Here is a 14784-nt window from a genome sequence, read left to right as displayed (position 1 = left end):
AAATGATTCTGTAGATTTACATAATAGCTTTACATGAGAGGTACTCCATCCATCTAATCATCTTGGTGACTCTCCTCTGGACTCAGTCCCACTGGTCCATGTCCTCCCTGTGCTGGGACCCCAGAGCTGATGCAGGGTTCCAGGTGGGCTCTCAGCAGAGCAGAGCAGAGGGGCAGAATCCCCTCCCTCCCCTGCTGCCCACGCTGCTCTGGATGCAGCCCAGGACACCTTTGGCTTTCTGGGCTGGGAGTGCCCATGGCTGGGTCATGTCCAGCCTCTCACCCGCAGCACCCCCAAGTCCTTCTCCGCAGGGCTGCTCTTTGTCTGTTCATCCCCCAACCTGAATTGATGCTGCAAGTTGCCCTGACCCAGCTGCAGCACCTGGACTTGTTAAACCTCATGGGATTCACATGAGCCTGCTTGTTGAGTTTTTACAGGGTCCTCTAGAGGCAATACTATTTTTCAGGTGTCAACTGCAACACTCACCTTGGTGTCACCTGCAAATTTGCAGGAGTTTTGCTCAATATTTCTGTCATTAATGATATTTATTTATTATTTGTTTTATTTTTTCCCTTCTATAAGACAACTAAAATTATAACAAGCATCTCTGGAAGAGCACTGCTTCCCATAAAAGTAGAGTACAGAAGTGAAAAAGATGGTGGTTTGTATTCGGAGGCTCTGAAAAGCATCAGGTGTTCTTTGTGAGGTGCCTGACTGCATTTTATTTCAAGTGCAGGGTAATAATCACAAAAAGATTAACTGTATTTGGATTATCTGGCATGAGGAGGAGATACTTTCTGTGGAGAAAAACAAAGATAGTGCAAATTTTAAATGTATTGACATTTTGTGTGCAATTGAAGATGTGCATCTAAGGAAATACATTTTAATTAATTACCTTATTTCTAAGGAAATAGTAAGAGTTAATAAAGTAATAGAAGAGATTTGTCCTCCTAATGACAGAATTACTTCCTCCTGTACCAGGTTGTTATGTTGTCCACACCAAACAGAAAACTAGTCCATTATGTGATAAAACATGGAATGAGTCACTTTTAAGTTGTCTACATTTTTTCTTTTTCTTTCCATTGAGCAGAGAGCCATATTGATATTGTGCTTACTTGCAATGAGTAATTATATTTTCCAAACATTTACAAGTGCCATTCAACTGAAACTAGAACTGTGATTCAGTAGACCAACGAACAATTATTCACATCAGTGAGGAGGAAAAAGGTGGAATACAAATAGGAGGACTTCACAAGAGATGTCAGAACATAAATAGTCAAGGCAATTTTACAAATATTCTGATAAGATTTTAAACCATACACAAAATCAGAATCAAATCACCCATATACAGCTGTGCACATCAAAGTTAAAGATAGCAGAAGCAAATTTTAATAGAAACTTCAATAAAGGTGCATGCTGCACATACCATACAAGCACTCAGCTCTGAGAAAGTCTCCCAGGAATAAAAGTTTGAAGGTCATCTCTTCCCTTTTCTAAGGAACATATCCTCATTTGCCTCACCATGTTCTCTATCACCTATAGCATCCTAGGAGATAGATAGATGGATAGATAGATGCATACATACTTACACAAAAAATATTTATAAGCATATACAGAGAGATATAAAGATATATATTTATGTACATTAATATATTTTATATAAATATATGTTTATATATTTATATATACCCTTATATACCTATATTTCTATTTACGCCTCTGTATTTCATGTGTGTGTATATATCATATTTATCAATGTTTATGTACATTGATATCAATGTTTACTTACATTTACTGGCACATGGACACATGTATGTTTATATAAATATACAATTTTCTTTTTCCATAGCGTTAGTAGTTAAGTTAATAAATTTTGCATTCTGAAGTAGAGACTAGGACACAAGCCTATGAACACACTGTTCATATAGAAATAAACAGGCTTCTCATATCTTTGTATATTTGCTTTTGTATAAAGATTGTTGAACGTGGGGAAAATAACAAGTACCAGAAAATATCTACAAAAATAAAGTGATGTGAAATAATTTTTATTTACTGATAAATTCTTATATTGTGTATTAAGAATTTAAATAGATTATTTAGGAGAGATATTCAAGACTCAATTTAGCTTTGGGATAAGACAATCAGCATGCGACCACGCTCTTTGGAAACTGTGGGACATGTATAGGAATTCCTAAAACAACTGCATAGTTAAAGTGTGTGTTTTTTACATGTATATATATAAAGTAATGTAATATGTGCCTATATTTACATATGTGTATCAGCTAAATATGAACTTTTTGATTCAAAATTCTGCCTAACTTAACTTTAAACATGTAATTTTTTACTTAATATTTTTCATGTTTAGACTCATTAGTAGAAGTTAAAAACTATCTTTCTCTTGTATAGAGTTATTTTATTATAGCAATCAGGTTTTTATCCAGTCTGTTTCATAATGCCATTGCTGACACTGAGCAGATTTTTTATTTAGTGGGATATATAAGTACAAATGTAAAGTGAGCAAGCTATAATTCTAGCCATGCTTCAAGGATAAAGAAAGTTAGTTAATCTTCCTAAGATTTGAATATGTAAACATAGAAAGATAAGCTTAAATTCTATTTTTTTTTTTTCCCTTGAAATGTTGTATTTGACAGTGACAAGCTTACCAAGTTTTTGCTAAGCAAAAAGATGCTGGAGGGAAATTTTTCCAGAGCACAAAACCTGTAAGTATGGGAATCAATTTACAATTTTCATATAAAATGAATACTTTTAGCAAACAGGAGGTCATATGTCACCTTTTTAGATTGTTAGAAATAGAGATTATTAGAGAAAGAGGATTAGAGATTATTAGAGAAGTTTAGGATTTAGATAGAGGCTTAAATTACTGATTTAAACTAATAAATGTGATCAGCTACCTCAAACTGCCATCTCTGAAAAGTACAGAACCTCAGACCCAAATGCTTCACAGTGTCATAGGGGCCTGCAAAGCACAAGACATCACTGTGCTGACTCCTAGAGCCATTTATAACCAGATAGTCAGACACCTGTCAATTCTATGCCCAGAAAATCTGCACATGCTAAGGCTTTATATGCTTACATAAAACTTCAAGATGAGCAACTATTTATTGTCAAGGTCATCTGGTTGGTATTTCAAGAGAAGCTTTGTTCCAGTCTCTAAGAAAGAGCACAAGAGTGCTTTAGGACTGTGCTGGGCAGAAAACCAGTTTTGCTATCACAAAGAAGAAACACAAAACAAAGCAGTTAGTATAAAGAATTTAAGATATCTTAAACATAAACTTTGAAATAATTTTTTTGTAAAACATAGTTACTGAGTAGTTAATGTCTGTCACTATGTATCATATCTCTTGTGTAGCAATAACTGGAAAAGAGGACACAAAATTAAGCAGTTTGGCAACACTTCTTGCTGTGGGGGTGACTGAGCATGAGAACAAGTTGCCCAGAGAGCCTCTGCCTTTTGAAATCTCCAAAAGTCATCTGGACAGAGTACAAGGCAGCACCCTCTGACCATGACTAATTGAGCAGGCTCATTAGACCAGATGACCTTCAGCCTCAGCTGTTCTGTGATTCTGTGATTTATCTTGCACTCAGTCAGCCCTTATATTTCTATAGGACTGTGTGCAACCTTACATACAGTTCCTCCTTCTGGACTCCGGCTCTTCCCAAAACACCTATACTCCTGTTCACCAGTATATTAGGCTCCCATTGTACTTTCCAGGAATCCTGCTGTGAGTTAATATTTCCCTTTAACTTCAAACACAAATTAACTGCTAACTTGTTTATATATTTTCTAGTGTGTTTAATATGTATTACTATTTCTCACTACCACATGTTATTACAATCCTTTTTTCCCAGACTCATTGATGAGATTTATTCCCTTCTTTAGCTCCATTTTACTAGATTATCAGGCTCTTCAAGTTTTAATATAGACTTCTAATTTCATTGATTACATCAGATGACATTTTCTTGACTTGTTTCGAACAGAAGTTTTCTTTCTTGGACAAATATAATCAGAATTGTACATAAAATTTCACATGTTATCTTATTGGTTGTCTTGGCCTTCTGAGAAGAGCAGCTGACCTGAAATAGTACAATCCTTTGTGAAACACCAGCTTTCCTGATTGTCTAAAGTAATTGACATAATAGATTATCCTGCAAAATGCTTTTCTTTCTCTTCCTTCTAAAATTACCCAAAAAGTCAGAAAGAATTTATATTGATTAACCTGTGCAATCACTTCTTGCAAGGTGGTAAATCTCTGGGGAGTGTTTTGTCAACCAAATCAGAACTGCCTGCTTCATACCAGTCAGGGCTTTACACTCTCACCATTGTAATTGTGATAGAAGTAGAATTTGTCTATTATTTATTCAACACCTCACAGTCAGCTCAGATAGACATCAACATAAGCAAATTCTATAATGTAGTTGTAGGCTTTTAGAACTTTATCTAAAACAAAGAACCATATGGGATCCTAGTGTCAGGATAATTAAAATGTTTCAGAATTTTGAGGAAAAGTCTTTACTAATTCACTAAGTGATATCAAATGTCTGATGATTCTGGTGATACCTTATCTGTGAGGGCCTGACCTCCATTTTCCATTTCACAAACTATAAGTCATATTTATTATTTAATCCATTGCAAGTTAGAGCTTTGATCACTATAAATCTGGTATTTTAGAATACAGTTACAGTTACATGTTAAGTTCCTTAGTCCATCTTAATAACAATAAAAAATAGAAGATCAGGTGTCTCTATATAAAAGAGCTGTTCAGAAATTTCAGAAACTTCTTTTGTGAATTATGGTATATGCATAAGTATTGGTGAAAGAAAGCCTGATTCTTTTGCAATGGGGGGAAGGATAAGTGCAACTGCACCACTTAATAGAATACTGAAAATTTTATTTGACTGTAAAATAGTATAGAAAGGGAAAAAAAGCAAAGCCATGAAGGAGGAATATTTTGAAGCATGAAGATAAATGAAAGAAGAAGTAACATTCAGGCTGTGAAAAAAAAAGATTAATTAAATTGAGCAAACAAAAACTTTAAGGAAAAAAAGAATTTGTTCAACCCTTGATTAAAAGTTCCAGTGTGAACAGGTAATTGGCAACCACCTATTAATTGTCTAAGCAAAGCCAAAGGGCCAGCTGGCATGATTTCACATCCTTCTCTCCCAGGGTTCCTAGAGGAATTCTGGGTAAGGCACAAAGAGTGTTTTACAGCAGCAATTAGTTTATTCCTGGGGCAAAGTACAAATAGAAGAGGGTATGTATATGCAGCAAGAACTTGTTTCCCATTCCACTGTGACTGAGGAAATGACAACCAGTTGGCAGTGGGCCATGCAAATAAAAAATACCAGCTGGAAAACTGGATTATTTTTGTCCCAGATGGCGAAAGGTATGTTGGATGACAAGAAAATATGTTACTGAATACACAGCAATCTCTTCCTTGATGTTTATTTAATTCACCATTTACTAATTAGTTCACAAATAAAAGTGAGGCACCTTGTCATTGTAGAGAAAATATTTGGAGGATCTGACACCATATTATCCAGAATGATCATTGTGGTGATACAAAAATGATTTCAAATAACCACTTTCTCAAACATTTTATGAAATCTCAGTGTTGTTTTAATACTTCTGTGAATATATCTCAAGTATTCTTTATTATTTACTGGAAATGTTTTGACTTCTTAGGAACTTTTAAAAAATAATTAATTTAATATCATTTTCTTCCCATTCAATAGTGTTTTGTCTTCCAGATGGAGCATCAAATATCTTAAAGAAAAATTAGTCAGTTACTTTGAAGCAGAGGAATTAGATCATTTACATTAAAATTATGATTTATGTCTAATTGGAAATACTCTATCTAGATGTACCTCTGATATGTAATTTAATAACAGAGTGAAAATATAATATTTTATTTTATTTTTTTTATTTTAATATTTAAAATCTTACCATTTTCTCCCTCATTGGATTTTCTGAAAAGAGTTCTCATCATTGTTCAGCTCACGCTTTATTCAAATTCAGCTGTGAATAGGTTAATTATGATTATCTGATATTGCTACATTTTTGCAATATCATTAATTTAATCTGTTTAATGTCCTGATTGCATTTAAAAAAATGTCAAATAGACATATCTGCTTTTATATTTGAGTATCTCATGCCAGTATTTATTTGAGATTGTGTTAGTGGCAGCCCTAAAAGATGAGTGTACTTTGCTATTGCATATTGCATTTAAAGTTAAAGTAAATAATTGTATATTAGGATAGAAGATTAACCATTTTCTTTAGCAAGAATGTTACAAATTGAAAGAATGATATTTTGAGGAGACTTAATTTTGGTTTGTATTGATGATGATATATTGTCAAAGAATGAATTGGGCATAGAATGAGGAGAAACAGAGGCTCTTTGAGGAATAATAGAATGCCCTCAAGAATCCCATTCAGTTCTCTCAAATCACTCATAAGTGAGATATATCCTATGATTTTTTTTTCACATTTTGCAACTTTCTCTTTGTATGAAAATTTGCCTCAAACATGCAATAATCCATGTTTTATATAAAATATTTTTCCACACATTAGTCAATATTTAGAAATTATTTTGGTAACGCAAAGTTACCAAAGTTCACATTTACTAAAGCCCAGGTCTTCCCCTAGTTAGCACATAGCAATTTACTTTGGTTGCTAGTGTTATCTAAATCTATTTACATTATCCAGTAGATTAAAATTTCTAAATGCACAAAACAGGATGCATCCCTTGAAAAGCTAACACTTTTTAGCTGTGATTAAAACAACATAACTAGTTTTTGAGATTTGTAGCATGAGATCTCAGTGGTCTGGTAGACCTGACTCATTAGTGCACAGGCATTATTAAGTGTAAATTAAATACAAAAATGTGAACATGTAACATCCTGAAAATGCCATGTTTTCTAACTTTTGAGCAAGTCTTTCTTTTCCCTAAATACATCTGAAGAGATATAACAGGGTCACTTTCATTCTGCTTCTGTGTAATCTCCATTAATTAAATTAATAAAACTAGTTTGTTCACTGTTTTTTGGGTTTTTTTTATTATTTATTTGTTCATTTTAAATCTAAAATATTATTACTCTGATACTGTTCATATGAGATCCTGATCAGAATGTGCTAATTCAGCTTTTAAATCAATAAGATTTTATTCCAACAAATTGGAAGCTGAAAGCATGACATATTGATTACCTAAGTCTTTCCTACATAACTTTTTGAGTTTTTAGTTGCCTTCTCAATCCATCTTCCAGAAGCTATTTTTCATAATCCTTGTATTACAATTTACTGTTACTAGCACACTAAATCTTGCCTTTAGTTAGAAATAATTCTGTGATTTGGCATGGTATATGTGTAGGGATACACTCTGGAAAATTTTTTGTTTAATTTATTAAATATAAAAAGACATATACTAATCGTATCTATTTGTAAAAGAAAAATAATTTAAAAAATAGATACGATTTATTAACTATAAATTAATAACTTGAAGATCTACTTATTTAATATTTATTCTGTAATCACAGGATTTACTCCCTATTATTGAAGTTATTACACACTGTCTCTATTGCCGTGGCACAAGGAATGTCACAGAACTCCTTTTTAAAATGGAGTTTAGATGATAACATACAGAGTCATAAACAGGAATTAAACAGCTACTGTGTCTCCTAAGACATAAAAAATATAATGAAAACAAATTATATGAACTAAATAATTTTTATAAGATTACTTTTTGCTTACAGTGCATAATAAAAAACTTATGTCAAATATAGCTTTTATTCTCTTTACCTTTGACATCTAAATTCATATCTTTAGCAACACAAGATCTAGTGCTACTCTGCTTAACTCCTATGTATTCCAACAATTTAATTTGTTTTGCTACAACATGTTGGTATTTAACATTTTAGCCGTTAAAAAAAAATTATACAACATGGTATACAGAAATTTCAAATAGAATACTTATCTTTGCCTTTGCAGGTAAAATGTTTAATGTAAAGATATAGATAGACTGAGTTCATCCAAGTTCAAAATTGTACTGGGTATATCTGCTGACACAAATAAATTAAATAGCTAAAATACAGATGTAAAACAACAAGGACAAACAAATCTCTCTTTTTTATTATAATGTTTTATTGGTCTAGTGTACCAACATATTTTTATTAGGAAGCATCTATTGAATAATAATCTACATGCAAAGCCCTGGGGGTGTTTTGTAATGGATGGAAGGGGGAAAACCTATGCAGAAGACATTGTGTCAGACCAAAATATCCTAGAATATTTTTAGTGATATTTTCAGATATGTTCTTTCTCTTTTAACTTCTGAGATAGAATGATTATTGCCTTCATCTCTATATTTTTAAGATAACAGAAAAACGGCCATAAGATCTTTGAAGTATCTAGGAGGAAAAATTAGTATGCATGATCTGCTGACTGACTAATATTCCAAAGAAGTAAAGCACTGCAAATATTTATTGTAACATGACTGGTTTTGGTGGGAGGTTTAGGGGTGGCTTGCTGCTGTTTTGTTTGTTTTGTTTGTTGGGGTTTGGATTCAGGTTTTGGAGGCTTTTTTTGGCTCTTACCTTTTTTACTTATTTCAGGGGAAAAAAAAGTTCCTGCTACTAACTGATGAGGAGAAAGCATTTTTTGAGATTCTTTTACCACTAGTGTTTAACTTTGCAGTTAATAAATTTCACAGTTTATAACTGAGAGTGATCCCACTCACAGAAGAATTTTAAAATAAGTGCATAGGCTAAAATCTTTCTTTTCAAACCTGTACTTTTTACTTCTCCCATGATTTTGTCTTAAGAATATAGTTTTTTTCCAATGAGCAAAGACTTACAGTCCCCAGAATAAATCTATGAACAAAATCATGGAGTCAGATCTGTAGTTCTCAATTTAGTTTTCAATAACACAATAAAATTATTTTTGTTTGCTAATGCACTATGTTCCAATAAGGATGCATCAGGTTTTAATAACAGGAACTCAGTTCGAGAGATGTATTCTTTTAAACTATACTTTAGATTATCTACAGCTATATCAGGATAAAGGTGATTTATTACAAAGTTTATGTTGGTGGTTTCCAATAGAAAACTTCCACCTGCATGGCCTTTCTGACAGTATTGTTTCTGACATGTTTCATCTCATGCTTCAGGTAGGTTCTCTTTAAACCTATTATGTTGAGTAGATTAGTCTTTCTCTTTACAAGCACATCTAGAGAATGGAAAAATAGCTACCAGGATAATCCGAATGTGCACAGAAACCTCAGACCTCTCCTGCTTTCAGGACTCCTTTGTTTTGCAGCTATGGTGCTGTTGTGGTTTGACACGGAAAGAGAATTTTTTCCGGAAGGAAGAGGTCAATTTGGATATTGACCAACTGAAGGTGGACACGCCTCTGAGAGCACAGAGGGGTTAAAAGCAGAATTCCCAGGAGAACTCACTCTCTTTGGTTCCGGTCAGCTGCAGTGCAGCCTCCCCCCTGCCCGGCCGTGGCTGGGTGGGGAGGGGAAGGCCCATGGCCTGACTGAGGTAGGCCCAAGGGTGGAGGGACTGGAACTGAGCTGGCACCCTGCAGATGGAAGGGTGGAGAAATCTGGGATGTCTCCGATCCCCCCCCCCACCCCCCTAGAGTTTCTCTCCCGAGAGAGAGAAAGAGACAGCGGCAGTTTTGTCAGCAATTCCATCGCGAGAAAGGAGGAGCGGGGGGAGCTGCAAGGTGCCCAGTGCGTGGGAGTTGCTGGATGTCCGGGCATTGAGCCATCCCTGGGGAGTTCGGACTTTTAACCCTTCCTTGAGAAATGAAAGCTTTGTGAATTTTTCCTTCCCTCCTCGGTTTGAAAGAGAGGAAAAGGGACACCTTGGACCCTGGGATGTTAGAAGGAGGAATTCTAGATGGGAAGGGGACATGGAGTGGCTTTTGGCTGGACTTTTCCGTGTTAGCCACAATGTGAACCAAATCTTCTCCTCCAAGAGGGACTTTGTTTTGGGAGGATGCCAGTGAGTCAAGAGACCTGCTTCAGCTGGGAAGAGACAGAAGTGGAGTGAACAGAGAAAAAAGTTAGGGAGTTTGTGGTGGTGCCCCTGTCCTCAAAGGAAAGAGAAGAGAAGAAGATCTCTGTTCTTGGACCCTTGGCCCCAGGGGAAATGGGAAAATGGGGGAGACTGTGGTCCCAAAAAATGAAAAACTGAACTGTTGTTTTCTCCCCTCTTGGCAGGGCATCCTTGAAAGGAAAAATCCTAAAAGCAGTCTGTCCATCCATGCATTGGTGGTGAGAGCACTGTGCATGGAAAGGAGAGGGTCACCATGGCAAACTTTTCTCCGGGCAGTGCCATGTGTGACATGGAAACACAGGATGTGGAGCTGTGTTTCTTGGGGGGGGTCTGTGGCACAGGAGAGACTCCTGCCTCCCTCGAAGGGGCTGAGTACCGATTGTCTGGAGGGTGGAAACCTGACTGCGGTCCAGATTGTGTCTCACTGTGGTTTGTTGGAGTTGCATGGTGGGGGGAGGAGTGCTTTGCAAGGTTTTCATTTGATCTTTGTGTGTTTTTTTTTCTTTTTTTTCTTTTGTAGTAGTAGCTTAATAAATTTTTCTTTTCCCTGTTATTAAGCTTGGGCCTGCTTTGCTCTGTTCTCGATTCCACTTCACAGCATTCAAGGGAGGGATCACATTTTCATGGGGGCACTGGCATTGTGCCAGTGTCAAACCATGACAGGTGCCTATCTACAGCTCCATTTACTGATCCCTCCCAGGTACCAGTACCTATCCTATTAGCAGGGATTAGTACTTCAGGCCTCATGAAGGAATGCACTGACAACCACAGGTGACTCTAAGTGAAACACACAGGCATTTGGTAAATATCCTAAATATCCTAAACTACATTTGTTTTGTTTTTCATTTTGAGAAAACAGTAGTAGTTTAGTTACTGATTAGAAACTACCACTTGAAGACCCTGATCAAAACAAGCACCTACAATTAAAGCTATATTTGATTTTCATAATTCATGTTGAAAACCTGACTTTCTCAGGGACACAGGAGCAGCATGATTTGATCCCTTACTGTAGCTGACGTTACTGTGTTTTTGAGGATCATGGGTTTTACTACATCTAGAGTTACTGCTGTTTATAATTGCCTGTAATGGCCAGCAACTTGACAGAACTTGACAGAATATGAATAATGTCATAGAAATAAACTGCAGCCAAAAAATCAAATCCAAATGGATTGGAATTTTAGCTTTCTTAGATTATTTATCGTCGATCAGAATTTTCAGACTTACATTTTTAACTCAATGTCTAACTATTTCTTTATATCATTTAGTGGACTGATAGATATTCATATCAGGAGGAATAAACTGACAAAATCCCTCAAAATCATGTATTTAAAAAGATTGAAAGTGTTAACTGAGGAAATACATGACAACCTGCTAGCAGTATGTTTGCCACAACTATTTCTCATTTCTTTTCCACAGTCAGCTACATTTGAACTAAGAAGATATATTATAAAAAAAATAGCATATGATTACAGTGTGTCTTTTGAAACGTCATCAATTCACTTTTTCTCTTTTCCAGCTTTATATTCTAGACATGAGAGCTTTTAATGCTCTCATGCTCATGTTCTTAATGCTTGTTTCACAATGCTCAGCAGGTATCGAAAAATATATACTGTAAATATTCTGAGCCATTACGTTAGAAGGGCTGTGCAATGAGATAAGAGATTTTTTTTAGAAACTGCTATTACCATAAAAGCAGATAAATGCTGAGGTTGGGAAAATTTTCTCAAGGATTCTTTTCAGAATAGTGAGGAACAAGAACGGCACAGTCTAAGTACTTAAATGATCTTGGATTAGCAGCAATTGAAGATGACTAACCTGTAAACATAATTGCTTGCAAAAAAATTTTTTAAGTATTCTTTATATTTTTTAATTCCTCAAGCTTTTATAAGCATCTGTTTAATATCACTTATTCTAGGCATGCAGAAAACTATGTTTTAATGCTACAACCTAATTTCCTTGGCAAGGTATTCCTGTATCCTTCTTTTTCCTTTGATGGCTAGAGGTAAAAGTTTCATTTAATTTAATCTTAATCATTTCAAGAGTGCACCAGTAACTGAGATATATTGCAAAGATATTTGAGAGATTCTTAGAAGATAAAGTAGATAGACTATTTAATTGACACATAAAGTTAAAAGTGATGACGAAAGAAAGAAACAAAACAAAATGAAATAAAATAAAGTGGTCTGACAAGAAAATAGGACTGGAAAATATGATTACTAGAAGAAAAAAAATTTTTTTTTGCATTAACTCCACACAGAAAAAACATAAGTCTTCTTACTCTATGCAGGAATACATGGGAATGCAGAAAAATGAAGGATACTTATCCCTCTTCAATTTGCAAGACAGTTTTTTTCATGCTGACATGTAAGTGAATTATTAACTTGCAACTACCTATTTTCACAACTCCAAGAAGTACAATCATAAGCATATACAGATATATATAAATACACGTTCCCATCTCAAATATAGCAGGGAGATAAACTGAGAGATCAGAACTGTGTCTCTCTTCATATGCTTCCTCAGGAGCTAGATTGTAATCTATAGCTTAGAAAATGTATTTAACAACACTAAATTAAACATTAACCCTTGCTCTGCATTTTTTATTTCAATCCAAATTAATACCTTGAGCCTCAGCATAAAAGATAGCCAAGACTTTTCATTATAAAGGAGGTAGTTTCAGTGCAAAATACTGGTTTATGAGCAAAAACATTTCAGAAGGACATATTAGTCTTATAACTAACCTGTAGGAAAGATTTCTCAGATTCCAGATGTAAGGTCATGTCAATTAATAAAAGCATGTAATAATGGAAGATTTGTAGATAAGGGTACTTCTCTGGAGTACTTAGCATTCCAGTGGTATGTTACCCTTTTAAATTTGCATTTCCTAATTTGCAGTGGAAACTTTCCCAAAATTTTCAATGATTTCTAAATCTGGAATATAATTTCATTATTAAATACATTCAGACCAACATCTTCTTGGAGTCATGCTTTCCTCTGGGCAATGTTACTGAGGCATGAGCATCCCTTAGTCCATATCCATATGTGGAATAGAATGATTTCTCCTTTGATATAGATGAAGTGGATAAGATTAAAATTTCTTATAAGCTCTTAAAAATTGGGTCTGCCTTGGGGGCCAGGAAAGAGGTGTCAGACAGTCTTGTGTATGCTTTTTAGAGGTACATTATTTTCTATCATGTAATAACTTTAATTACTTTAATCTTATGCATATAACCATAGCTTTACCTCACTGGAAGATCTTTGCAAAAAGACAACACACTGTGGGAAATGCTGTAGTGAAAAACATTACTATCCACTTGTGAATTGTATTGGTTTGTCTGGACATGGTATCAAAAAGTTGCTTTTTTCTCCAACTGACCTCAGTAAGGACTGTAATATTGCATTGACTTCAAAATACATTAGATCTGAAATGAAATAAAATAAGATCCACAATAAAATGAGCAAAATCTCAGTGAAAGAAAAAAAGCCAAGCAAAAGTGAATGTTCCACTCAATGTTATGCGTGGATATTTCTCATAACAAAGAAACAGCGCCTTAAAGATAATTTAGACCCAACACTCCTCCCATGGGCAGGGACATCACCCACTAGACCAGGCTGCTCCAGGTCTCATCCTGACCTTAAACACTGGGATTAGGGACTGGCATCCACAACCTCCCTAAGCAGCCTGTTCCAGTACCTCATCACCCTCAGAGTATAGAATTTCTTTCTAATATTAAGCCTAAATTTCCCCTTTTTTCGTTTGAACCTATTACTCCTTGTCCTGTCACTACAGTTCCTGATGAAGAGACCCTGCCCAGTTTCCCTCCAGGCCCCTTTCAGGTACTGGAAAATGACAATGAGTTCTCTACAAAATATCTGTAATACAAGCATGCATAATACATATGCCTTGTGATGTATGGAGGTGAAAGTTGGTACCGTATCTGATGAAATTTGTGATAGTTCAACATTTAGTATGTGCAAACTGATTTTCCAGTGAAAAGTGGCATTATTTAGAATAGATAATAATAGCAAATTAGAATTATTGTAAAATCAAATTACAGCACCCCTTTTCTGTATGAAAGTTGTTAGGCTAATAGGGGTTCAGTAAAATAATTCACAAATGCTTTCTCTATTACCTGTTTTAAGGGTATGGATTTGTCAGTCCTTGAATCATAAATATGACTGGGACACTAATACCTTTAAAACAGAAAAAAAAAAAATTGTAAAAAGTTATTCATTTTATGAAACTCCAGCTTCATATTTATAACCTAAAATATCTGTTCTACTGGCTGAGTAAGGAATGGGTTTTACTTTTATTCAGAGGCCTAATAAAGGCAGCCTAGAAAAAAAAAAACAGTCAGATCTTATAATGAAATTTACATTTTAATGAAACTATGAGCACATTATTTTTCCTATCATTAATAACCTTCCTTTTAATGAATTACAAATCAAGGTCATGCAACAAAAAACCTCTTCGCAAATCATTTCTGTCTGCTTGCATTGCAGAAACAAAGCTAAAGTAAACATACAACTTTTTTTCTTCATATGCATTTTTCATTATCTTAAGTTTTTAGTTACACACTAAATATTCTGTCTTAATCCTTGCAAAATTGTTCTAGAAGAAAATTAAAATCAGCAAAACCTTTATAAATATCCACTTTAAGATTATCCTTTAGTCCTTGGCCTCTTGTTTGTACCAGTCTAAAGG

The 14784-nt window shown here is 34.8% G+C and overlaps 1 long non-coding RNA gene across 1 annotated transcript in view; it reads left to right on the top strand.

Moving 5' to 3' along the window:
• The first annotated feature begins 7548 nt into the window (after positions 1-7548).
• Positions 7549-14784, top strand: part of LOC146763895 (uncharacterized) — a 358050-nt gene continuing 350814 nt past the window's right edge. Inside the window, exon 1 of the long non-coding RNA XR_014951645.1 lies at positions 7549-9751. This is a non-coding gene — a long non-coding RNA (uncharacterized LOC146763895). The remainder of the gene's footprint in view (positions 9752-14784) is intronic.

Source organism: Lonchura striata, chromosome Z (assembly GCF_050655825.1).
Source record: "Lonchura striata isolate lonStrDom1 chromosome Z, ASM5065582v1, whole genome shotgun sequence".
NCBI lineage: Eukaryota > Metazoa > Chordata > Aves > Passeriformes > Estrildidae > Lonchura > Lonchura striata.
The sequence above is the reverse complement of the archived record's forward strand: the minus strand, read 5'-3'. Positions and strand labels throughout refer to the sequence as shown.